Source organism: Emys orbicularis, chromosome 2 (genome assembly GCF_028017835.1).
Source record: "Emys orbicularis isolate rEmyOrb1 chromosome 2, rEmyOrb1.hap1, whole genome shotgun sequence".
Taxonomy (NCBI): domain Eukaryota; kingdom Metazoa; phylum Chordata; order Testudines; family Emydidae; genus Emys; species Emys orbicularis.
The window spans coordinates 76430509-76456675 of record NC_088684.1 but is presented as its reverse complement, the minus strand read 5'-3'; the positions used below and the strand labels follow the sequence as shown (position 1 = coordinate 76456675).

At 40.0% G+C, this 26167-nt stretch overlaps 1 protein-coding gene across 1 annotated transcript in view; it reads right to left on the bottom strand.

Moving 5' to 3' along the window:
* The window catches only part of CCDC178 (coiled-coil domain containing 178), a 310284-nt gene that overhangs the window by 95289 nt on the left and 188828 nt on the right, over window positions 1-26167 (bottom strand). The window lies entirely within an intron of this gene.

Below are 26167 nucleotides of genomic sequence, written 5' to 3'. Positions count from 1 at the left end.
ATTTCTGTGCTATTTCATAAACTCTTTCTGCAAAAAAATAATAATGTAAATTTCCTTAGTTTCTAAAGAATGTCATAAACCCTTCCCTATAATGATTTTACTTTTCAGTGTTCTCACTAGGCTGAGTGATACTATGCAATAGCCATATATTTATGATTAAGGTATTGTAGTATTTCTAGTCCCAGATTAGATTGAACTGATTTTTAAAGGCACATCTGATTTTTTCCCCTCTCCAGGGCAGAGTTCAGGCTTTTGGGGTGCTCTAATATGCAGTTCCATAACTTAACATGTTTGGATTTCTTTTAAGTTTAACATTAACTTTGGATTTCTTTGGTTCATAATGCTTGATTATGCAATAATCGTAATGTAGTGTATTTAACCTTAAATTAATGATATATACTCTCAACCGTAACTCCATTTTAACTTAGTTTTTCTCTGGGAATTTCTTTTTTGTTATTTTAACAAATAAACCCTGAACAAGAAAGTCCATGTTATCATGTGATATTTCTAATGCTTTGAATACCTGAAGTATCACTCTTAAGTAACTATTTAAATTTTAAGTTCTGTGGCCAGATTCATCAATATACTCCGGCTACTTTACTCCACTCTGGAGCAGCAAAAAGTAGCCAGAGCATACTGGGCAATTAAGCTGGGTTTAAAGCTCCTTTGCAAAGCAACCAGCGTATACACCATCAGCCTCCTCTTAGCCTCCATCTTCCCTTGCACAAACACACTAAACTTCCCTTCCCTGTGCATTTGCCTGCATGCATGTTCACCATGAAACTCCCTCTACCTTCTGCACTTCTCCTACATAACCTGGCATACACACATCACTCCATCATGCCCCACATTCTCCCTCCCCTACTACATCAGCCACGTTCCCCTATGCTCACACATCCCAGTTTCTCCCTTCTGCCACCCACATTCTCTTGGTCTCTCCTTCACACACATGCATACACAACTAGTTTTCCCCTCTTTCCTGCCCTCCCTGTTCGGCAGATCAGGTGCAACAGGGAATTAAAAAAAAATAGGATTAATAATAATTTCTTGTCCATTCCTTACAACTGGTAGTTTCTTCTTCAGCAGATGCTAGCGAATAATGTTCTATTACAGGCAATTTCATGAAGAATTGACCTTTTGAAGTGGCTACCATCTCCTATTGCTCTTAACTGGAATGAGGGCAAATCTATGCTACAGCACTCCATCAGCGCAGCTGCACTTCTTCTTCACCAGATGTGCTATGTTGACAGGAGAGCGCTCTCCCGTCAGCATAATTTCTCCCCCTCAGTGAGAAGCGGAAGCTATGTTGGCAGAAGAGAATCTCCCACTGACATAGCACTGGTATGGACAGTGCAAAATTATGTCGCTCGGAGAGGGGGACTTTTTCATAGCCCTGAGTGACATAAGTTAGGTGGACTTAAGCGGTAGTGTAGACCTGCCCTGAGGCCACAAGCTGCCCTCAGTTAAAATGCCCTCTTTCAAAAGGCCGCTGCCTCCAATTGTTTCCCCAAAATACTGAAGCCTAGCTGCCCTTAGGGATGGTGGATGGTGGACCTCTATGCAGTGAAGAGTAGAAAAACCGCTAGGGCAGCTTGTGGCTGAGTACCTGGAGAAAGCTAGGATCTAGCCCCATCTTTAAAAGGGTCTGTTCTTCATAGTATTCTCTGAAGTAGAACATTTTTCTTCAGCCTCTATTTAAGAAGGCATTTTCAGTTATGAAAGTTCAAGGAGCCTATATAATGTTGTTACTGACAGCATTATGGACCAAAAAAGGTCTGATAACACTAAATTTTTTAAAGGACCCAATATTAAATTAATTTAATTTCAATCAATGGATTTCATTGGAAATTCTAAGAAAATTTATTCTGTACTCAAGGAATAAATGCTATAATTTTGCAGGGGTTATGCTATATTTTTCACACATAATAATGAGGCCAAATCTCTGGTTTAAGTGTAAAATTGAAACTTTACTAGAGACATAATAAAAGACAAAAACATGTTTGGCAATACTTGTTATTACTGAAAGAGCTCACAAAAACACTGTATAATTTCAGAAAGATGTAGTCATGAAACACCTCAAATATATTAAGAATTGAAACAAATTATGACATTGGAATGTACATTTATATTTATAAACAAAGAAAGGTTATATTAAATCCCTCCCAGCCTTGCAGTTGCTGTCATTATGGAATATTCCAAATTATTGTTATTTTTTATTTGTATTAGCTTAGAACCCAGGAGCATTAGTCATGAACCAGAACTCCATTGTGCAAGGTGCTGTACAAACACAGAACAAGACGACTGTCTCTGCCCCAAAGAGCCTACCATCTAAGGATGAGAGAAGAGACAACAGATGAATACAGGCAGACAGATAAGTACAAGAAAACTAAGATACAATATTGGTCGTAATGACAATAAGGGATCTCAGCACACCAGTGCCCTAACTGTTGTTGATTTTTTTTGTAGGCATCATAGAAAAGGAGAGTTTTAAAGAGGATTTTGAAGGAAGATAATGAGATAGCTTTGCAGATGTTTATGGGGAGCTCCTCCCAAGCACGAGGTGCAGCACGGGAGAAAACACAAAGATGCTTGTGTGAAAATCTAACAAGTGGACAATGGAGACTGGCATTGTGGTTTGATTAGAAGGAGGAGTAAACAGCTTGATAGCTATTGAGAGATAGGTAAAGGGGCATAGGATATGAAGGGCCTGGAGAATGAAGACAAAGAGCCAATGTTTGATGTGACAGAGAAAGGGAAGCTGTGGCATAGTCTAAGTAATGGGCTAGGAAAATAATCTTTGCTATAGTATTCTGAATGGATATGAGTAAAGCATTGCATTTATCAAGACCAGAGGTTGCAGAAATTGAGACACAAGATGAGGAGTGCCTGGATAGGAGTTTTAGCTGTGTGGATGGATAGGAAAGGCCATATCTTAGATGTTATGTAGAAAGAATCGGCAACATTTTAACATAGCTTGGATGTGAAGACCTAGAGAAAAGTTCAAGTCAAAGATGACACACAGGTTACAGGCCTGAGTGATAGGAAGGATGGTGGTGTTGTCCACAGTGATCAAGTAGGTGGCCAGGAGGGTTTTTTTGCGGGGGTGGGGGAATTAAGAATTCTGTTTTAGCCATGTTGAGGTAGAGCTCATGGCTAGACATTCATGAGGATGTGTCAAAGAGACAGGTTAAGATTTTAGTTTGAACAGCAGCCAGGTCTTGGGCAGTGAGGTAGATCTGTGAGTTGTCAGCATAGAGATTGTAGTTGAACTTGTGTTTACAGATATTGCCCAGAGATAAGGGGTAGAGGGAGAAAAGAAGGGGCTTAAGAACACCAGAGCCTTGTGGAACCCTACAAAAAGTTGGATATGGGATGAGGCGGGTCTTCTGAAGGACACACTGAAGGAGAGATTAAAGACATAGGCGGAGAACCAGGACAGGACAAATTATCTGTTTCTCAACAGAATGCATCTCTTTTCTGAGCCATTTCTGCTAATTTGAATATTAAGATTATATAATGATATATTATTTATCTTGGAAAAGAAAAGTGCTTAAAATGTTGGTATGTCTGACAGAATGTTTTTATAGTAAAACGCACAAAATAATATTTTCTTTAGAAATACAATTTAAAGTTATAATTGTGAGTCTGATATTCCATAATTACTTATTTACACTTACATTTCTAACATTAATGTGCAAAATCCTACCAACTACCTTAGTTGAATGACATTCAAAATATCCTTTACCCATAAAATGAGGGGAAATGCAACTTCTAGTTTTTCAAATGTTTTGTTCCCTTATAAATCATTGAAAGTCAAAGTCATGTTATATTTTTCCTTAAGAAATTTGTAAGAAATGCATGTACCAAACTTAAACACGATCTCACAACAGAAGCTAAACTAGGTCACCACTACTGTACACAAATGTCTGAGCAGTCAAAAGTCTCCGTGTTCTTGAATTTCATCCTTAGCCAGAGCACAGCCCGGCTAAATACTTGGTCAAATGGTATGAGGAAACACTGGGTCATTCTCATCTTTAAAAATTGAGTAGCAAATGCTTTGTGTTTTGTTAGTCACAAAAAATAAATAAACTAGTTAAGTTCATGAAGACTGGCTGAGAACAAAATTTAGAGTATGCTGAAATTTCACAATGTACTCAACTCAAATTCTAGTGTTTGCAAGTACAGAAATTGTGCAAATTTTGAAAATATAAATTCTACAATGTATTATTACATTGACTGGGAGGAAAAAATTAAACAATTTTTGGAATCTTAGTTACCAAACAAGCATTCTGCACTGCTTGTTATGTCAAAACTTAAGGAAGTTTAACACCCCTTGCCTTCCCTGATCCCAGGGGAAAAAAAACCCAAACAAAAGCAAACAAAACAAAACATGTATTATGGCAAAAATTATCTCCCTGCTCATGCTGATTTTTGCCACTGCAAACCAGGGTGCAGCTCACTGGGTATGTTATGGTGATGGAAAAAGGCCACATCCTTCTCTCTGAAGGGAATGGAAAAGATGGACATGTGCAGGGTAGTTCACCCACAGAGTCCAGGAAATACACTTGATTCAACACATACCTTCTGTAGCTACTACCAGAAAGGAAAGCTGTCCTTACCTGATGAAAGGTGTTGCTGGTAGAATTCTACCACCTCACTGGCATGCAGCCAAGTGCAATTTTTACCATGTTTATGCCAATGGGAGTGACTCAAGCCCCACAAAGGGAATAAACACCGAACATTAAAAGAATATATATTTTACAAAAAGATAAGTACAATTCTTTCTACAGAATTTTAACAATTGTTAAATGATCTTTTCTCAAAGAGTAAAACACATGGAAAATTGTCTGATATAGACCTATGAAAACCAACAAAAATTATTGACTTAAATTTAGAGGTTAGGAAATGTATTTATATGTTTATTTCTAATGGAAAACCATTAGAAAGCTCTCGTGCATAGTGAAGGTCCCTTAATTGTTACAGGAGTAAAGGAACTGGAACTTGGAGACTATGACATTCTATTTAAATTGTCAGGTCACATGATTAGAGATGCTCCCCCAGGGTTCTAAATTGTTATGCTTCATAGTCAGAATCTGAACCTCTCTTACTCCTGAGATCTGAAGCTAAGAATGTGGAAGTGTCATATCCAATACAGTTCAATCACAGTGAAAAATTGCATTGTAAACAGAAATACATAGATAAAGCAAATATTAACAATGAACACTAAAAAAAAACAAAATTACATAAGTTATATAAATAACCTTAAAATTACATCAAACACAATTACGCAAAAATAGGTATAATTTTATATTGCCAATGTATATTCTGGGTGCAACTATTGGTTTACAATTTTTAAAGCACTTACCCAAAGTATGGGGTTCTGAAATTTGGGAAACCTACTAGCTAGTTTATTTTTCATGTCAAAGTAACAAAAATATAACCTGTACATTTATAATTGTATACAGTGAAGTACTAATATGTTAACCAATCATGTTACATAAATAGAATATAATGATGAACAATGAAAGAGCTCATTTTCCTTATTAAATTATGAACAATGACTATCAAAATAAGTTTGTTTCATGTTATTCAAATATAGAACAAACAACTCTGTTCTAATTTTAATTTCCATAGTGATAAAGGTTTTCTAAGGGAAATGTCACATGGAGATTCAGGATGCTATCTTTACAGATGATACATAGTAATTGCTAAATCCTCAACAGACAAATCAATTAAAATTTTTTATCACCATACATTCCTATAATAACAAGTGCTACATAGTGCAGTCTCCCAATATACCAATGTCTGTGTAAAGTACAGACCTGAATGAAAAGCTGCTCAAGCCAACAGGCTCAGTCTGGTAAAACAGAAGAGGACGTTGGTCAGCAGAGGAAAGCACTTTGAATAACTGGAATCTGCAGCTATTACAATATGTTGCAATTCACCTTCTAAGCGGGGCAGGTCGACAAGGGTACACCACCCCGATATTTCCTGGCTGACTGTGGTTACAGAATGTGTAACAAAGTTTATTTTAGTTTTAGAGGTTTACAAGTTTGAGCAGTGTTCCCTATTTCAAGCGTATGAATTATGCTGGAATTGGTAATTCCTCTAAAATCAGAGTAAAATTTTAAAGTGCATCCACAGAATCCATCCAGATCAGAGTCCAGTTTAACATTCTGGTGCTTATCTACAAAGCCCTGAAAGAGCTTGGGGTCTGGATTTCTCAGACTCTTCTCTCTCTCTCTTTGGGTATGTCTACACAGCAACAACACACTCATGGCTGGCCCATATTAGCCAACTCGGGCCCATGGCGCTGCAGGGCTGTTTCATTGCTGTGTAGACACACTGTGGGCTCAGGCTCAAGCCCAAGCTCTAGTACCCTGTGGCGTGGGAGGTCCCAGAGTTTGGGCTCCAGCCTAAGCCTGGAAGTCTACAGAGCAATGAAACAGCCCCGCAGCCCAAGCCCTGAGAGCCCAAGTTGGCTGGCCTGGGCCAGCTGCGGCTTTTTATTTGCTATGTAAACATATCCTTTGGGTCCTAGAACAGAAGGTGGTATCAGCAGGGATGGAGCCTAGTTTATGCATCACGGGCTGGGGGCAGAGCTTTCTAATTCTGTAAGTAATTCTGCTTTTCTAAAATGGCTCTTGAAGGGTTTTCATTAATTTAGTCAAGACCCCATTAAAGTCCCATGACTCGGGGAATTTCAGTTGGGGGACTGGAAAAAAATGTTAGCATGACAGAAATGGACAAAGAATAATGCTCTGAAGAAGCAATCAGAAAGTACAGTGAAGAATCTGGAAAATGCTGCAACAAAGCTGAATCAAGACTCCAAAAAGTGAAAAGTAAAAAAATATTAAAAAGTACAGATTGAGAGTGCAAGTGAAAATGCAAAAGCAAAAATAGGCAAGAGAATAAATAACACTGCTGTTGGAGAAAACTTGAATGAGCACAGTCTGCAAAACAAAAAAGGCAGTATGAGGAAGACAAATGCATCGTCATTCAAACATCAGAATAGAAAATAAGCAAATTCTTTAAAGAAGGGAAAAGAGTGACAACATGACAGAAGATCCATGAAGATGGTGGTAAAATGCTTTGGAACCACAGCAGCCCACTAGAAACTTTTGAGAAACAGACCTCTTTAATCCAAAGCTTTTGTATTTTACTGAGAAAAATATCCAAACAAAAATGATAAAAACCATTCTGTTAAAATGTCATGTACAATCAAGAGCCCTCATTGTGAACTGAGGTTTGCTAGGCTTTGTCCTCATGGACTGTCCCACTGAGTACCATACAAAGCAAATGTATGAGTTCAAAGGGATTCCATTTGAGGTTAGATGTAAAATTTAGCAGGTCTTTATGCTGGCTTGAAGTTCAGAAGTTTGTGAAAAAGGTTCTGAAATTGTTTAGGATTGAGAACTTTTTCTGTTCCCCTCTCTGATCCCTACAATTTATATACTTTGTCTAAAACACAAAAAATCAGTTTACAATTTCATTATTGCTTTCAGCATAACATAGTTTTAGACTGTTAAACACAAACTTATTTGCCTATTATTGCCTCATTAAATTTTCTTCTATATCATCACAATTTGATTACACATACCTGTCAATACTTTAGAGCAGATTAAGTGAGACAATGGCTTTTCTTTTAGCACTCTCATGGGAAAAACTCAACAGTATAGTTATATATCCATTTATTTCTTCCAATTTGAACAGTCTTGAGATTTATAAAGACCTCCTATTTACTCACATTTTTAGTAATGTACATTTCCACTTCACCGAGGGAAAAGGCTGATCACACACAGAAAGGTCGCTTAACACTACAGAGACCCTTTCTTTCTGTAATTACAAAGAATAATATCTTTGCATTGGTAGTGCTGCAAAGAGTGGATGACGCAAATATTATGTGCCCCCTTGTTGGCCGACAGAATTCAAACTCCAATGCAATAACCAAAAGTTATTTTAATTATACAGCTGTAAAAAATCGTAGATTGAAAGAGTTCCGGAGGCAGCAACAAAGTTCATCATAAAGTAATATTGCACTACATACCTAGAAAAAAAACCTGCATAGTTTGCATAGTTATTTGGAGTGGTAGAGTGGTCTGAATACAGAGATTCCAGGGTTAAAGATGTCACATTTTGATGTAATTACTATGCTCTGTAAAAAGAATATGATAATAATAGATATAATCTAAAATATCTGGAAAAGTATGATAGTTTACAGGATGACTTTTCTTTCACTGTAACAAAACATAACAATATTTAGCACTTAACCTTGTTCTTACAAATTAATTCATGTGTCTTCAATGGAGCTCTATGTAGCAACAGCCATCAGCTTGCAGAATTGGGGTCCTAGTCTTCTTTAATGCTTAGCCAAACAGTTGGCTGTAGCAATCATTCACCATTTGGTCCGTTCCTATGAGGACTCAAGGTTTGATGGCCTGAGAGTCCAACATCAGAACAGACTCGATGAACACATGTAATAAGGGGGTCTGCCTCTGGGCCACCTCTACTTCTTGGTTGGTGGAATATTATCCCGGCTGTTACAAGCTACCCAGAGAATGGCATTCACCAGAATGTCTTGTGGCATTCTCGCGACATGTCTGAAAAGCATAAGGCTCTTGGATCCTAGTGCTTTTCATTTTTCAAAGTGATATACAGTAAAAGCACTAACTAACTAACTCTACCAACATTCCTTTGATGATGGTAAACATTATTGTTACTTAGTTCTGAAGAAAAAGCTCTGGAAGCAATCTTTTAGGTTTTAATGTTGGCTAATCAAAATTATGTATTTTGGTTCACTGACAAGCCATTTTGCATCAATGAACTTCAACACAATAATAATGCACATGGCTGACACCCAACAGTCTTCTTAGTTGAGTTTTTTTTTAAATTTGCATTTTATGTAGTAATGCAATGCCCATTTACATATAAAAAATAAAACTGCCAAAACTCTTTACTTTGTTGCTTTCGTGTATGCTGTTAGGCTGGTATGATAATTAAGATTAAAATTAAACATTAAGGTAATTTTTCATGGTCTTGCTACAGTTTATTTTTTCATTTTACAATAGTAGCTTAAAATTTACAGGCTACTGTGAACAACTACAATCAAGTCAGTGTCTAAAGGACTAAGCACAACTTCAGTTGTTCTCTTCTTAAGGTTCCTTACAGAACTGGTAAGAAAATTTCTGTTGATAGTTTTTTTCCAATGGAAAATGCCTTTTTGGCCAAAACAAAAATTTTTGGCAGAAAATTTCATTTAAGTCAAAAATTGTTGAAAAATTTCAATTAGTTTCAGTGAAAGAAAAAGAAAGACTGGACTAGTTCCTTGTTCAATTCTGGATTTGTTTGAAGATTCTGGTCTAAATATTCAATGCCCTTAATGGGCTGGATCCCAGGTACCTCAGATACCATCTTACTTGCCATGACCCACAATAAGTGTTAATGCACAGAGATCCCAAAGAAACTCTTGGTGACCAGGAACAGGGTGTTCTTAGTAGGAGTCCATTGGCTGTGCAACTCTTTCCTTCAAGAGATCAGGATGAGGTTGAATCTTACCACCTGTAGGATGAAGTTTGCAATCATTCTATCTTTAAAAAGGAGAACAAGGAGGACCTGGGGAATTATAGATCAGTTAGCCTAACTTGGATACCTGGAAAGACAGTGGAACAAATTATTAATCAATTTGTAAGCACCTGGAGGATATTAGGGTGATAAGGAATAGTCAGCATGGATTTGTCAATAACAAATCATGCTATCCTCAACTAATTTCCTTTTTTGACAGGGTTACTGGCCTAGTGAACAGAGGGAAAGCAGTTGACATAATTTATCTTCATTTTAGTAAAGTTTTTGACACAGTCCCACTTGACATTCTCATAAACAAACTAGGGAAACCTGGTCTAGATGAAATTACTATAAAGTGCGTGCACATCTGGTTGAAAGACAATACTTAAACAGTAGTTATCATGCTTTGTGGTCAGACTGGGTGTGTATGTGTGTCTAGTGAGGTCCTGAAGGGGTCTGTCCTGGGTGTGCTACTATTCAATATTTTCATTAATGACTTGGATAATGGAGTGGTGAGTATGCTTGTAAAATCTGAGGATAACACCAATCTGGGAGGGGTTGCAAGCACTTTGGAGGGCAGAATTAGACTTCAAAAGGACCTTGATAAATTGGACTAAAACTAGTAAGTTACAGTAATTCAATAAGAAGAAATTAATAAAGATAAGTGCAAAGCATTTTACTTAGGAAGGAAAAATCTAATGCACAAATACAAAATGGGAAATAACGGGCTAGGTGGTAATATGGCAGAAAAATCACGAGCTTTTCACAGAAGCCCTTCATTATACATTTCCTTTGTTAAAAACACAGATTTTACCATCCTTACCTACACGTGAGAATAAAGCAGATTCTATTTTAAAATAAAAAATACATATTTTGCACTGGTGCTATTCACTGTTTTGTAGCTATGAGGCTTGCAGCCACTTCATGTTGGGCTGTTATGCAGTCAGATCTCACATTGTAAACAAGGACAGGACTGGTCCATACTTCTTTAGGAGAGCTCTAATGAATATCTAGATGCTGAACAAACTGGCATTGGTGATCCAGCAGGTAATGGTCTTTCCTCTCAGCCAGTACTGAATTGATTCCCAAGAATGGCTTTGGGGGCATCGTACACCTCACGGAGTTACCTTTTGGATGAGATGTAAATGGCAAAGTCCTGCCCAAATTGGTCATTAGCAAGCCCATTGAACTCTTCATATGAGTAGATGTGTTAACTTCAGTCTCTTGGCCAAAATCCAATTCAGGTAATTACATTCAGCATACCTAGTTTCCCACTGCAATTACATATAGAGAGATATCCTTAATTTCCTGTCCCAAGCTGCTATGCAGTGTTGAATGGTTGCTGTTCTTCACCCAGGGTGGCTGCATTTCAGTGGTGAATGAAGCAACCCCTGTGTACAGTATGTTAATTTGTAAAACATTTTGGGATCATTTTGGGATGAAAAGTGCTATAAAGTTAAGATTACTCTAATTGAAATATTTCATTTCATTACCCAAAATATTATTTTTAAGTTGTCTTTAGAAGGAGACACACACTGCTTTCTGAGTCGGTGGGCCATGTAAATTTTATCAACCCCAAACAAGAGGTGTTAGAGGTATGCATGCATGTATACAAGAAGAGAGACTTTTGGAAAATCACACGTATGATCATTTAAAAAACATTTTTAAAGCCTGTAGGCCATCAGTAGTACAGGAAAACAGAGAATATAGCTACAGTATAAGCACATCTTGATAGTATAACCAACCAGTCAAACTTCACTCTTACAATTAACATACCATCAGAATCTCTTGATATATGTGAAAAAATCTGTAGTTCAAAGTTATATCCCCAGTAATATTAAGCAGACCTTTAGACAAGGACCATTTCTAACATGGGTTACTAAAATTCACATTAAATCTCAATCTGTCTAAGTAGCTAGTATCCACCTTGTCTCTCTAAGTAGCTAGCATGTAATTTTTCAGTTTCCTCTAAGTATCTCTCTCAAATTTCAAGTCCAAAGACTAACTAAATTACCACTGAACTGAAAACTCTCTTGCTATAAAATTCAGCAGCTCTGACCCCATCATTTAGAAAATTGAGGAAAAGACAAGAAAGAATATCAAAGGGAACATAAAAAATGAAGGGTGGAGATGAATTTAGGAAGAAATGGCTGAATGAAGCGGAAGAAGAAAAAATAGTGACGTAAACCCCATTTTACCCAAAAAGAACTACAAACAAAACTGATATCTGAACCACAGTTTTGCACTGTTCTAATGAAAATAGTACATTGCTTTATTTTTACTAGCTCACTGCAGTACCCTGTGATTGGAGTAAAGTTATATTCTGTGTCAACTTATATACAATTTTAGTGCTTCCTTCATTGCAGTTGTTGGACAATGGAAATGTATTATCCTAGGGCAGAAAGGGTTTCATAAAAGGGTAGGTGGAAGAAAATGGAAATCCAACACCGTTTAAGGAAATCGGTGAATAAATTACAAAAACTGTCCATTTGCCTGCCCCTTTTAATCTTACTGTCGTATTCAAACTATTGGGCATATAACTAAATATCTCAACTGTACCTGAAGAAATAATGGAGCGTGTCTCTGCAGTAAAACAGAACGGCACTAAACTGATGAGTTTAACCCAGCAGAAAGAGTGGCTGTAAACATGACAAATGCCTGCTATTGATTTCAGGTTTAATTACTCTGTGCAGCACTGACAAAGCCCATCAGATGTTGTTGTGAAGTGTAAATGGAACAAACTACACTTCACTGCCCATAGGAAACTGATGGTGTCTGCAGTTTGCATTGTTTACTTTATCCTCCGTAAACTTCAGCCTTGATCAAATTAACAAGTGCTACTAACCTCCAACAAACTACAATGCACTACGGTTTTACAGCAACAGCCTTGGAACAATAGTTCTGCAGCATTTCATTGATAACAAATGTCTGGCTAATGACAGCATAATGGCAGCTGATGAACCTTACTGCTCAGTATTGCGTATCCTGTAGCATGAGCAAGGGACAGTGAGATTTCTTGAACATGCTTTCCTGCATTTCTACATATTTTGGGGGAGAGGCACAGCAATAGAATATTTATTCAGATAATATTCTAATATGCTTTTTAACTAAAATACACATCTGATTCCATACAAGAAATCCAATAATTAGTAATAATGAAAATCAAAAAAATCAGAGCATGTCTAGTATATTGTAACTAATTCTCAAGTATATTTTTCAGATAGAAATCATTTCCCTCTGTTGAGACATCCAAATCACTACTTATCCACTTTCTCATCCTTCTGATTCCTCCTCCATTTCTCTCTTCTTCCTTTTTCTTTGTACTACTCTTACTAAACATTCCAGTACCCATTAAATGTAACCTATCAAGTCTAAAATATGAACATAGAGGGACAATAATATGGTAATCACCTTTTTTGCTTATTTACACAGATATTCTTAATGCTTCCAATATATTAAGATTGATCTTTTGTTTATAAATGTCTTTTGTTATTACAGCTGTACTAATTTCCATTTTCTGACATAAAATTTAAAGTGAGGTTCTACTCTGAGATAAGTGACTCTAAAAACAGCATTGTGGGGTACTTTATTTATTGTCTTAATGCTTTCCTTAACAAATGGGCTTAGTTTAGAAGCAAATTGCTTAGGGCTTGGGATGTTTTACTGCCAGTTTTGGTTATTCAAATTGGGATGTGCAAATCAAGATTTGTTCTTTTTGGTTTCTGCAGCAGCAAAGAAAGATCACTTACCAGTAACTTTTGCTCTTCAAGTATACTACCTATAGAAACCTACATTTATGGGATCTGGCTCCAACGCTACAGAGGAAAGAATTACCTAAAAGACCAGCAGCACCTCTTGGCACTGTGCAAGTACCACCTCACTGATCTGCAAACTGTCAACAGCCTGAAAACAGTGAGGTTATACCAAAGGACTGAATGTCCCAACCATCTTCACCTCCTTCTTCTAATCAAGGGAATCCACAGAAGGACTCTAAAGAGATGGGGAAGGAGGACAGGAAGTGTGGCTCTGAAGATACTTTCTTTTCCTTTGAGAATTGACTCTGCATATCCTCAGTTTGAGATCAGCATACAATACAACCCCACTGCCGAGAAGAGGGCTGAGGAGCACTAGCTAAAGAATGACTACAGAACTGCTGTCCCAAGACAAGCATCAGCAAGAGATGCCAAATCAATAGAATAGTGCCATGCAGAGCTCCAGCTGACAGCTTTACAAATCTCTGGAAATAAGACATTATAAAAGTGTGCTATAGAAGCTATGTTAGTTTTACTAGAAAAAGTCATCAAACCTTCAGGTACAGGAACATAAGAGCTAAGATATATATCTAATTGTACAAAAAGATTAAGTCCCTTTGATTGGAAAATAAGCTACCTAATGATTTTCTTTCCAAAACTAAGTTCTCTCATTCTGAGGCACTTAGACCATCTCTTCCTGCAAATACCAGATGAAGTTCAGACTTGCCCTTGAGACAATGACCCCCTTCTGCCCTTGTGCCAGATTAGTACTTCCCTGCTGTATGGAAATACTAAATTCATATTAGGAGATTAAATGTAACATCTTAACATCATCTTATTTAACTGTGTTATCTATATACATGGATCCTGATGATTTCATTATATAAATACCTGAAGAACATGGGTGGTTGGACAGGTCAATTTGACAATGCAAAATGTCAGGTAACAGATCTTTTAACCCAGATTCTAACACCTCCACCAGTTCTAAACATTTGAGATGTAGCAAGTAGTGAGGAAGAAATAAGGAAGACAGAAGAAAAATGGGTTTCAGAGTAGCAGCCGTGTTAGTCTGTATCCGCAAAAATAACAGGAGTACTTGTGGCACCTTAGAGACTAACAAATTTATTAGAGCATAAGCTTTCGTGGGCTACAACCCAGAAAAATGTTCCCCCTTCCCTTAAATTAATAGTATTAATCTAGTTTGGGAGTTCCATTTGGAGCACCTTTGGTGAAGGATGCTTCTGCAAAGAAGTAAAGATCAAGTCTATAGTGCCTTATAAAGAGTTGATGGATGGCCAGCTTTACAAATTTCCTCTGTTGTAGTTGATACTCAAGGAGGCCACCATGGTATGCACTGACTAAGTTATCATCCCTTCTGGAATCAGTTTTTATTGTTGGTCCTTTTCAAACTGAATGGTTAGTCAAAGTTTGGGGCCCTGGGAATGCTCCAGAAATTGATGATAGAGTCTGGGATTTTCTTTATGTGATCTTGTTTGTTTATTAGGAACATACAAAGTCCTGCTTCGGCAAACAGAGGAGGAACCAAAGTTAAAAGGAGTAGTTTCTTAGCTTACATCCCCTCAAGCCTATTTAGCCACCATCAGACACAAAAGCTCTCTCTCTAGCTGCTTCCCTGGGCCACCACCACCAGGGCTGCTCCAGGCAGCAGCTGGGGTTTGGGGCTGCGCCGGCCAGCAAGAGAGAGAGAGAGAGAAAGTGTGTGTAAGGGGCAGAGTGGGAGTGGGGCCTCCAGGAAAGGGGGGAGCAGGACTTTGGATGGAAGAGGCAGGATGGGGGGCTAACCTTCCCGATAGGGGGTGCACGCAACTCCCATGAGCTTCTGCTTGGATTTCTTCAGGCTGTCTCTGTCACTCTTTGATTTTGTTCTTCTGCCTTCCCACCCACCCACCCACATATCCCCTTGCCAAGAACAATACTCAGCAAAAGCCCCTCCACCTACATAGTCCAAAACTCCGATGGGTTCACATAACTCTTTTGTCTTAGGTGGAAGTTTGTGATTAATTTATCCTTCCAGTTATGTTAAGTGTGTTCACACCCATCAATTTCAACAAGGTATTAACTCAATCCATAACAAGATTTCATCCAGCTCATAACAATATGAAGCTGATTTTTCTGATACAACACCTGATCTATCTAACTATGGAGGATTTGGACGCATTCAGGTCCAAGCATTTAGGATAAAGGAAAATGAATATCAATGGCATTTGCCTGAATTTATATGTAAACTGCTCTTCTCAAATATACTCTTTTATATCCTATTCTTATTCCTAATGAAGTCCACAGATCCATGACAGTGGGATTTTTATAGCAGTGTCCACTAAGAGGCAAACTATATACAGTTATGTACAGATGCAAATGCTACAACAAAAGGCAGCATCAGAAGATGACTGAATGTCCAGCTTGTAGAATTTGGAGAAGGGCTGAACAGATGACCAGGTGGCTGCTTTACAGATTTCTTCATATGAAATATATGATCTTTCTGACCATGAAGTTGCCACAGCTCTGAGAGAGTGAGCTCTTATTTTGGAAACCAGAGTTACACTTCTTGACTTGTATGCCTCTGAGATACAATACATTAGCCACCTGGAAATGGAAGATTTTGAGCCCTTTGTTCCCTTCGACACTGGATGATAAAGACACAAACAAAGCTTTGTTTTTCTCAACTCAGCTGTGTGGTGAAAATATACTTTGAGAGCTCTGCACATGCCCAAAGTATGCTACGGTTTCTCTTTGGGGTGTTATAGAACAGGGAAGACAGATGGAAGGACAATTTTCTGTGCTCCATGCAGCCTGAAATTAACCTTTGGTATGAAGCCAGGATTGGTTCTGAGTACCACTTTATCTTTAAGGAAGGCAAAAGAGGCTAATATGATTCTGGGGTGTATTAACGGGAACGTGGTATGTAAGACACAGCAAGTAATTGCCCTGCTCTACTCAGCACTGGTGAGGCCCCAGCTGGAGTACTGTATCCAATTCTGGGCATTACAATTTAGGGAAGGTGTGAACAAATTGAAAGGAGTAGAGAGGAGAGCAACAAAAATGACCTGTTTATGCAGCTTGTAAAGAACCTGTAATGGCACTAAGAAGCAGGTTAAGATTCCATGGAGGAACTCTATGCAGTTCATGAGCATGTAGAAGAGGTACTGTTCTCAAAAAATACTCTGGACACCTGGGTAAGATGAAATCTGTCTCTTGCCTGCTGTGCTAAGAGTGCTAGACAAAGCAGCAGTTTGCCCTCTGAGTTTCTGAACCACCAGGCCTGGCCTGCATCCATCATGAAGAAATTTGAGAATCAGTCATACTGAGTCAAACGTAGGGATGAGAATCTTGTCCTGGCACCATCAGGTAAACCTCAAACAATCCCATGAATAAGATGAGCTGGTAAATTTCTTTCTGGAAGCTAAAAGTGTGGATATTATCTCTTTTGAATAACCTCTTTGGCTTAAGAGGCTTTGCTCAAGACCCAGGCAGCTAGGCTCAGACAATCTTCATTCTGACGCATGACTGGCTCATGTATTAACAGATCCCTTCTGGATGGAAAGCAGTTGGGAGGTCTTTGTGCCATGTCAAGAAAGTTGCAGAACCAAGGGGCCACCAAAATTACCAATGCTGCTTCTTACTTGATCTTCTGTAGCATTTTGGTAAGAAGAGGAACATGAGAGAAGGTACACAGGAGTCCCTTTGGCCACCCTTGAGACAGTGCATCTGTTGTCTTGACTCTGTGATTCCGCAAGAGAACAACTCTGGAACTTTCTGATTTAGGTAGAAGGCAAACAGATCTATTGCAAGGAGACCAAATTCCTTTACCAAGAGGTAGAACACTTCCGAATATAGTTCCCATTCTGAATGATGTAACTTTTGCCTGCTGAGCCAGTTAGCCATAACATTCATTTTACCTTGGATGTGAAGGAAGTGGATTGATAGCAGATTCTCCTTTGCCCAAATCCTTTGGAGGTGAGCTATTCTTTTGAAGGACTGTAGACTTCATTCCTCCTTGTCTGTTGATGCATGAAGTAGCTGAGGTATTTTCTGTCACTATCAGCCTAACAGGGAAATCCATACTGAATTGCCCTGAACTCCAGCCAGTTTATACTGTTTGCTCTCATTTGGACCAGGTCCCTTGGACAGTCCTTGACCCCATGTGAGCACCCCATCCCTCGAGGCTTGCCTCTGTGGTAATAACTATCTTGACTGATTTGCCTATTGGGAAGCTTGACTTGAATCTGCTTGGACTCATCCACTACCTGAATGATATGAGAATCCCCCTGGGGAGAGATACCTTCACTGAAAGATTGGAAAAAGGAAGCTGTGCAAAGGCCTCATGTGAACACAGGTGCACTGAAGAATATCCACGCAGACCATTGATCCTAGAAGAGATAAAAGCATATGAATGGGCACTTCCATTGAGAGGTTAACTACTTTGATAAGATTCCTTGGCTTCTCCTGACTTGACGACAATAAGCAAACTTTGTAGAGAACCGTGTCCATTTCCACTCCAAGATGGGGAATCTGCCAAGAAGGTGAAAATTGACTTTTTCCCCAAATATGACAAAACCATGGCTCTGCAGCATTCTTATCACCAAGATAATGACCCTGACTCTGAATGAAGCATGAAGAAGGTCATCTAGGAAGTAGTAGACTTGGATCCTTGACATCTGAAAGCTGCTATTAACAATACCAGCACTTTCATAAACACTCATGGTGCTGGTGCTGCTAAAACAAAGGGCAAACACTTTTACTGGGAGTGTTATGCTCTCTGTTGAACTGGGATATGGAGACAGGCAAACTTCAAATCTGTTGATGACAGCTAGTGTAGGTTTTAAGGTCTCCATTTTGAATTTTGATTACTTCAGGGATCTGATGAGTTACTTGAGATAGAGAACAGCTCTGTAGCTTCCTGATTTCTTTTTAACTAGTGACAATATGGAGTAAAGGTCTTGTTTTGTCTGTAAAGAAGGGACAGTTTCTATGAATTCCATTTGTTAGGGAGCTAAGATGGCTATCTGCATATCCTGTCTCTTCTGCAGAAGATTCTTTGGCAAGGGAGATGGGATAAATCTGTGCCCGGGGTATCTGAAAAGATATAAAGAATATCCCCTCTGAATTGTTTTCAAAATCTACTTGTCTAAAGTCACTACTGGCCATAAAGTTGGAAACTAAAGAAGCTAACCACCAACCTGTGGCTCCATACCAGACTAGGCTGCCTGCAAGTAATTTGGTTTGTTTTTAGGCACCAAAATCAAAATTTTCACCTTTGCCACCATGTGCCCCTCTGGATCTCTTCCGTTTTCCTCTGGTGTTGCTGGGTCCTTTCCTCAAGGACTTTCTATACTGACCAGCACAAAAGGACTGCCCAGATTTGGAATAATGTCTGTAAATCTCTCTTCTATTGCCTATTGGTGAGTAAGGTCTTTCTTGATTTTTCCAGTGTGTCAACTATCAATTTATCCATCGGTTCACCAAACAGCTACCCTCCTAAATAACTTGAAGTGACTAAAAGCTGTTTATCCTGTGGCTCTGAGTTCCAGTTCCAGAGCTGCATGTGTCAGCTATCACATTTCAGTCTATGGCCCTAGCTGAGTATCGGAGATCATCCAGGGAGGCATCAGATACAGAAGCATAAGCTGAGGACTTTTTTTTTTAATGAGACGGACCCAGACTAAAGACTATTCCATATTTTAGCGATACTGTGTCAGATTGTCAGCCCAGGCCCATATAGCTTTGGCAAAACAAGTAGATGTAACTTAAGTTCTAAGGATGCCTAATGAAGTTTCAACATTTTTCCATATTGCTGATTCAATCCTTTTATCTGTGAGGTCCTTTGGAGATAGATCCCGCTCCATGGGAATGGTTACGTGCTTGGTTAGAGAGGACAGAGCTGCATCAACCTTAGGAAGAGAAACCAAATTTCATTTTGATGGGTGGACATTGCAGCACCCATGCTATTCTACCCATGCTATTCAGTCTTTTGGCCTTGCCTGGAAGCTTCCATTCCTCATGGATAATTTTCTCTAAGAGAGGATTTATAGGAATATAAGATTCTAGCTTGGAACCAGAGAGACAATATTACTTGGTCTCCCTCTCCCTCTTAGACTGGCTTTCCTCCTTCTCCTTTGTAAGGAGTTCCTCTGGAAGAAAATAGAATAGTTACTACCTCTTTTAGCATAAAGCTAAAATAATCAGTAGGAAAAGTATGTCCTGAACCTCCTTTTTTTTTCTTGACCTGATCAGAAGGCTGACTTTCCTCCTAAGAGGAATATTGTAATTTATGCCACTTGTAGGAAACAGATTTTGCTTTGTGCCTCTCAGAGCACCTCCTAGAGGAATCCTCTCAATCAGACTTTTCAGAAGATTAAAGGTGTGTGGGGGGGGGGGCGGTGTAGGAGGGCTCACTCTTCCTTTAGTCCTTTTTTCTTTGTCATCTGGACCTCTTCCTTCTAGCCATTTCAGAGTGTGATGATTGGGATGAAGGGGACAGATCCAGAGCTATTTGTGCTTTTTGCTGGGGCAACGAAATGGGTCTGAATTTCAGATCTCTTTTTCTTATGCTTCCATTCATCCTTATCCTCCTCAGATGGAGAGAGAGAAATCTGAAATCAAGAGTGCCCTGGAGTCCGTTATTAAATATTTGTTCCCCATGTAGGTACTTATAGACTGTAATCAAGTCACCCCTCAACCTTCTCTTTGTTAAGCTAAATATATTGAACTCCTTGAGTCTTTCATATAGGGCATGTTTTCTAATCCTTTAATCATTCTCATTGCTCCTCTCTAAACTCTCTCCAATTTATCAACATCCTTCATGAATTGTGGGCACCAGAACTGGACACAGTATTCTAGCAATGGTTGCACCAGTACCAAATACAGAGTTAAAATAACTTATCTACGCCTACTGGAGAGTGGGGGACCTTGCAGTCATTCTTGCAAGCAGCTTTCTGACCCTGAGGAAGAGGGGCTTCAGACTGAAGGCTTGTGATGCACTGGGTCCAGAAGGGGACTTTCCCAGGGTTCCACACTTTGTTCAAGGGAGATTCCTGCAGGTGTCCTGGACATAGTTTAGCCCTAGCTTGGGGGCACAAGGCTCCAACCCTGGAGGTTCAAAGGAATTCCTTGGCCCGCATTCTGCACTGGGAGAAAGTGTTGGGCTGATGTTGCTGGCAGGGAGTAGCCCTGATTTGCTGCAAGGCTGAACGGGTGTTCACAACGCAGAATGAATGGAGGCATTGGGCCCAACATCTCCTTACCATGTTCTCCTTGCTTCGTCTGCTCTGGATTCCTGTCAGTGGTGCCCCATTGATGAGTGTGGGAAGCTTCCTTATACCTTTGACATTGTTCTTCAAACCTATGCTCACGCCCATGCCACCCTTATGGGATGGGGGGGAAGTATAATTGTTGCCGGCACCTGGACTAGGCCTGGAGCCCCTACCTGGCTGCTGAGGATTTTTGCTGCTGAGGTGTCACCACCACTTCCGGGACCAGAGAGATTGAAGTGTTCTCCTACTGGTTTTTGAATGTTATGATTCAATGTTATCGTTAAGGATCTACAACCTATCCTGAAGGACGATCCCTCACTCTCACAGACCTTGGGAGACAGTCCTCGCCTACAGACAGCCCCCCAACCTGAAACAAATATTCACCAGCAACTACACACCACACAACAAAAACACCAACCCAGGAACCAAACCCTGCTGCAAACCCTGGTGCCAACTCTGTCCACATATCTATTCAAGGGACACCATCATAGGACCTAACCACATCAGCCACACCATCCGGGGCTCATTCACCTGCACATCTACCAATGTGATATATGCCATCATGTGCCAGCAATGCCCCTCTGCCATGTACATTGGCCAAACTGGACAGTCTCTATGCAAAAGAATAAATGGACACAAATCTGACATCAGGAATTATAACATTCAAAAATCAGCCGGAGAACACTTCAATCTTTCTGGTCACTCAATAACAGACCTAAAAGTGGCAATTCTTCAACAACAAAAACTTCGAAAACAGACTCCAACGTGAAGCTGCAGAACTGGAATTAATTTGCAAACTGGATACCATCAGATTAGGCCTGAATAAAGACTGGGAGTGGTTGGGTAATTACAAAACCTAAACTTAATTTCCCCAATACTAATTTCTCCCTACTGTTACTTGCTCTAGCCCACGAAAGCTTATGCCCAAATAAATTTGTTAGTCTAAGGTTCCACAAGGACTCCTTGTTTTTTTTAAAAATCTGATGGGTTTCTGAGAAGTGGAGCCGCTCCTCCTCTGCCATTGATAGACAGGTCTGATCTCTCTACAAAGCTAAAGAAAGCAGAGAGTAATCTTGGCTGGCGTGGAGAATGCAAAAACTTGAAGAAGCTATCTAGATTCTGAGCTCCTTTCCACAGCACAGGAAAGTCTCACAGGCTGGGAATGGCAATTAATTGAGCTTTGATTATTAGCAGGTAAATAGGCCCAATGGTCTGTGATGGGATGTTAGATGGGGTGGGATCTGAGTTGCTACAGAGAATTCTTTCCTGGGTGTCTGGCTGGTGAGTCTTGCCCACATGCTCAGGGTTTAACTGATCGCCATATTTGGGGTCGGGAAGGAATTTTCCTCCAGGGAAGATTGGCAGAGGCCCTGGAGGTTTTTTGCCTTCCTCTGCAGCATGGGGCACGGGTCACTTGCTGGAGGATTCTCTGCACCTTGAGGTCTTTAAACCACCATTTGAGGACTTCAATAACTCAGACATAGATTAGGGGTTTGTTACAGGAGTGGGTGGGTGAGATTCTGTGGCCTGTGTTGTGCAGGAGGTCAGACTAGATGACCATAATAGTCCCTTCTGACCTTAAGTCTATGAATCTATGAACGGAAAATTTCTTATCTGATAATTTCCTTTCTGCTAGCAGCATCTCCCACAATTCTGTTATGTCTGGGGTGCTCCCCTCTACTCTGCAGTTTTCAGAAGCAATTCAGAGCTGCAACACAGCATGTGCTGGCCATACTTCCTTCTCTTGCTTGCCACCAGACGAATCATTCCAAAGCTGTGTGAAACTCATAGAAAGATATTAGTAACAACAACATCAAATGCCAATTCATTAACTATGTACAGCAAGCAATTGTCTGCATAGTAATAATCCAAATAAAAAGCTGACCCCTTGGCTAATGAGCCATCCACAGTGGGTAGTATTTTGGGAGATGCTGATTGCAGAAAGGAAATTATTGGGGAAGGAATTTTCTATTCCGCAGCCCAGCATTTCATAAAATTCTATTATGTCTGGGAAGTAGCTATCAGTGAAACAAAAGAAGGGAGGGATAAGGAGAAAATAAAATAGAATGAGATGGAAAAGGAATCCCCATATAAAAGTTGCTCAAAAGGCATTATTATTACTGGGCTATCACCTGCACCACCTTCCTGCCCCAGAAGGCCTCTACATAAGACAGAAACTCCACTTTATAGTATCTTATAAAGGTGTTAGCCAATGCCCATGCAGCTGTTGTTCTGCATACCTCAGCAGTGGAAGCACTCGCTTGTTCAACCAACAAAGTTGCTAAAGATCTTGTGGAGTGTGCCTTGATTCTTTCACGAATTTGGATGCCTGACACCTTGTAGACATCTATTATGCATAGTCCATCCAGCAATGGATAGCTCTGAGTCCTTGATACTTCATAGATTCTAAGGCCAGAATGCACTTTTGTGCATCTAGTCTGACTTCCTATATAACACAGGCCATAGAACTTCCCCAAAATAATTCCTACAGCATATCTTCTAGAAAAAAAGCCAATTTTGATTTAAAAATTGACAGTGATGGAGAATCTATCATGCTTTTTGGTAAACTATTCCAATGATTAATTACTCTCACTGTTAAAAATTTACACCTTATTTTCAGTATGAATTGGTCTAGCTTCATTGGATCATTTTATATCTTTCTCTCCTAGACTGAAGAGTCCGTTATTAAATATTTGTTCCCCATGTAGGTACTTATAGACTGTAATCAAGTCACCCCTCAACCTTCTCTTTGTTAAGCTAAATATATTGAACTCCTTGAGTCTTTCATATAGGGCATGTTTTCTAATCCTTTAATCATTCTCATTGCTCCTCTCTAAACTCTCTCCAATTTATCAACATCCTTCATGAATTGTGGGCACCAGAACTGGACACAGTATTCTAGCAATGGTTGCACCAGTACCAAATACAGAGTTAAAATAACTTCTCTACGCCTACTTGAGATTCCCTTGTCTATGCATCCCAGGATCGCATCAGCTCTTTTGGTCACAGCATCACACTGGGAACTCCCATTCAGCTGATTATCCTCCAAAGGTTTTTCAGAGTCACTGCTTTCCAGAATAGAGTTCCCCATCCTGTAAGTATGGCCTACTTTCTTTGTTCCAAGTTGTATAAATTTAGCTGTATAGAAACACACATTTTTTTGTGTGCCCAGTTTATCAAGTGATCTAGATCGCTCAGCATCAATGACCTGTCCTCTTCATTATTTACCACTCCCCCAATATTTGTGTCATCTGCAAACTTTATCAGTGATGATTTTATGTTTGTTTCCAGGTCACTTCAGATGGTAGGAGACAAACAGTGAGCCTGACCTACTAGTGGATTCTGTATGCTTAGTGTAAATCTTTAGTGTTCTTCTGATGTCCGAGGTGTGACACTGCTTCTCGGTCAGATGCTGTTGCCTTGGACAGAACGAGGGAAGGATAATCTTTTGAGTGGCAAGGAGAGAACAGTTCACTCTGGGAAGAAACAATTGCAGAATTCTCGGCACCACCTTGTCATCACAGAACACGCAGTAAAGCTCCTGGATGGATAAGGTTGCCAGCTCTGACACTCACCTAGCAGATGAAATGGCAACCAGAAAACAGGTTCTGATGCCTGGAGAGATAGAACACCAGTGGCAGGTCCCATTTTGGGAAAAAACTGGTCTGGCTGCCAGTCTAGCCAATCCAACTGCTCTGAGGAATGTGGACACATATGGGTTCTCTGCCAGAGAGCCCAAGGATCCTGCAAATAGTATGCTAATACCTGGCATACTATAGTGCTAGGCTAAAGTCCTTTATCCATGTTATCTTGGAGGAAGTCCAAAATAACTGGGCTCCATGGATCTCTGGGGTCTACACTGTACTCTTGGCACCAGATGTTGAACTTGGCCCAGATGGAGTAGTGGGCTTTTAGCATCAAGACTATCCTGGAAGAGATAATAGTCTTGATGATCTTGGAAGAGAGGTCGAGTGTTGCTAGCGCTTCCTTCTCAATAGTCAGGTTGTTAGTTGTAGATGGTCCGGAAGATGGTGGAGAAAAGAACCCTGGAACAGGATGTCTGGTTTCACCAATAGCTGTAATCGTGGTTCCAGTTTCAGCTTTATCAAGCTGGAAAACTAGGGTCTCCATGGCCGTTACAGGGTTAGCATGGTGACCTTTACTTGTTCCTGCTTTATCTTCTGAATCTATTTTCCTAGAAGCAGGAAGGGTTGGAATGCATATAACAGGCCTTGGGGCCATCTGTATTAATGGGCATCCATTCCCATTGACTTGGGATCTGTTTCGCTGGTGAAATATTTTGGACTTTTTGTGACTTGCAAACAAGTCAGTTGATGGAAGATTGAACCTCTGCAAGATCAAGTTGAAAACACCTTGCTTCAGGCATCATTCTGAGTTACTGACTTCGTGTCTGTGGAGCCAAGCTGCATTCTGGTTCAGCTCTCCTTTTATATGAATTGCTTTTTAGGAACACAAGAGACTAATCTGCCCATCTCATTATCTCAATCACTTCTGCATGTAGCACTGAGCTCCTTGTCCCTCCTAGGTTGTTTATGTATGCAACTGTGGTAGTGTTGTCCGACTAAACCAGGATGTGATTTCCCTTAAGTTGGCTTTGGAACCTCCACAGGGCTAGTCTGTCAGCTGTCAACTCCAAGACATTGATACTGTGGGTCCTCTCCCTAGGGCTCCAGATATACTCCCCAATCCTTCAGGCTTCTGTCGGTTGTAAGAATCAGTAGGTCTGGAAAGCACATGGGGAGGCCTTTGCAGATATTCCCTGGGCTGTCCACTATCTTAGGAAACTGAACACCTGATTCGGAACTAGCACTTGATCTATAATGAGCTCTGGGGAGTAATCCCATGATTTCAGGAGGAGGGCCTGTAGATATCCGATGAGATGGAGTGATCCCTGTGCATGACACCAGGCGGCCCAGTAGCTGATGACACTGGGCTATGGTTGTGTACTGCCACCAGGGTCAGAGCTCTGATCCAGATATCATCCAGGAAGGGGTAAAGATAAATAGTCTGGCTGTGATCACCATCTTCATAAAGACCCTGGAGGCCACTGAGAGACCAAATGACAGCATTTGGTACTGGAAGTGATCTATGCCATGAGTAAACCCCAGAAGCTTGTGGCAGCATGGGCATATGGGACTATGGAGACATGCATCTTGCAGATCCACTGAGGTTAGGGGATACCCCTTGGATAGGGATGATACTGTGAAAGCTAGGGTCTCCAAATGGAGTTTTGTCTCCCTTCATTTGTTGAGCTTCTTGAGGTCAAGGATAACTCTGACTCTCCCAATACATTTCTGAATGATAAAGAAGATGGAATAGAACCCTGAGAACATTTTTCTAAGGGAACTCCTTCTGTCACTCCTATGTCCAAGGGATGGGAGATCTTGTTCCAGACCAGTTGGCACTGGGCAGAGTTGTCGATATGGGAGACTGGATGAAGAAGGGATGAAATGGAGCCCATAGCTCGAGGGAGTGTCGCTGACTCACTCTCTCTTTTACTTACTTGTCTGTGGTTGATACAGACCATTTCTCTGAAAAGTGGGAAATTCTCTCTTCTAGAGT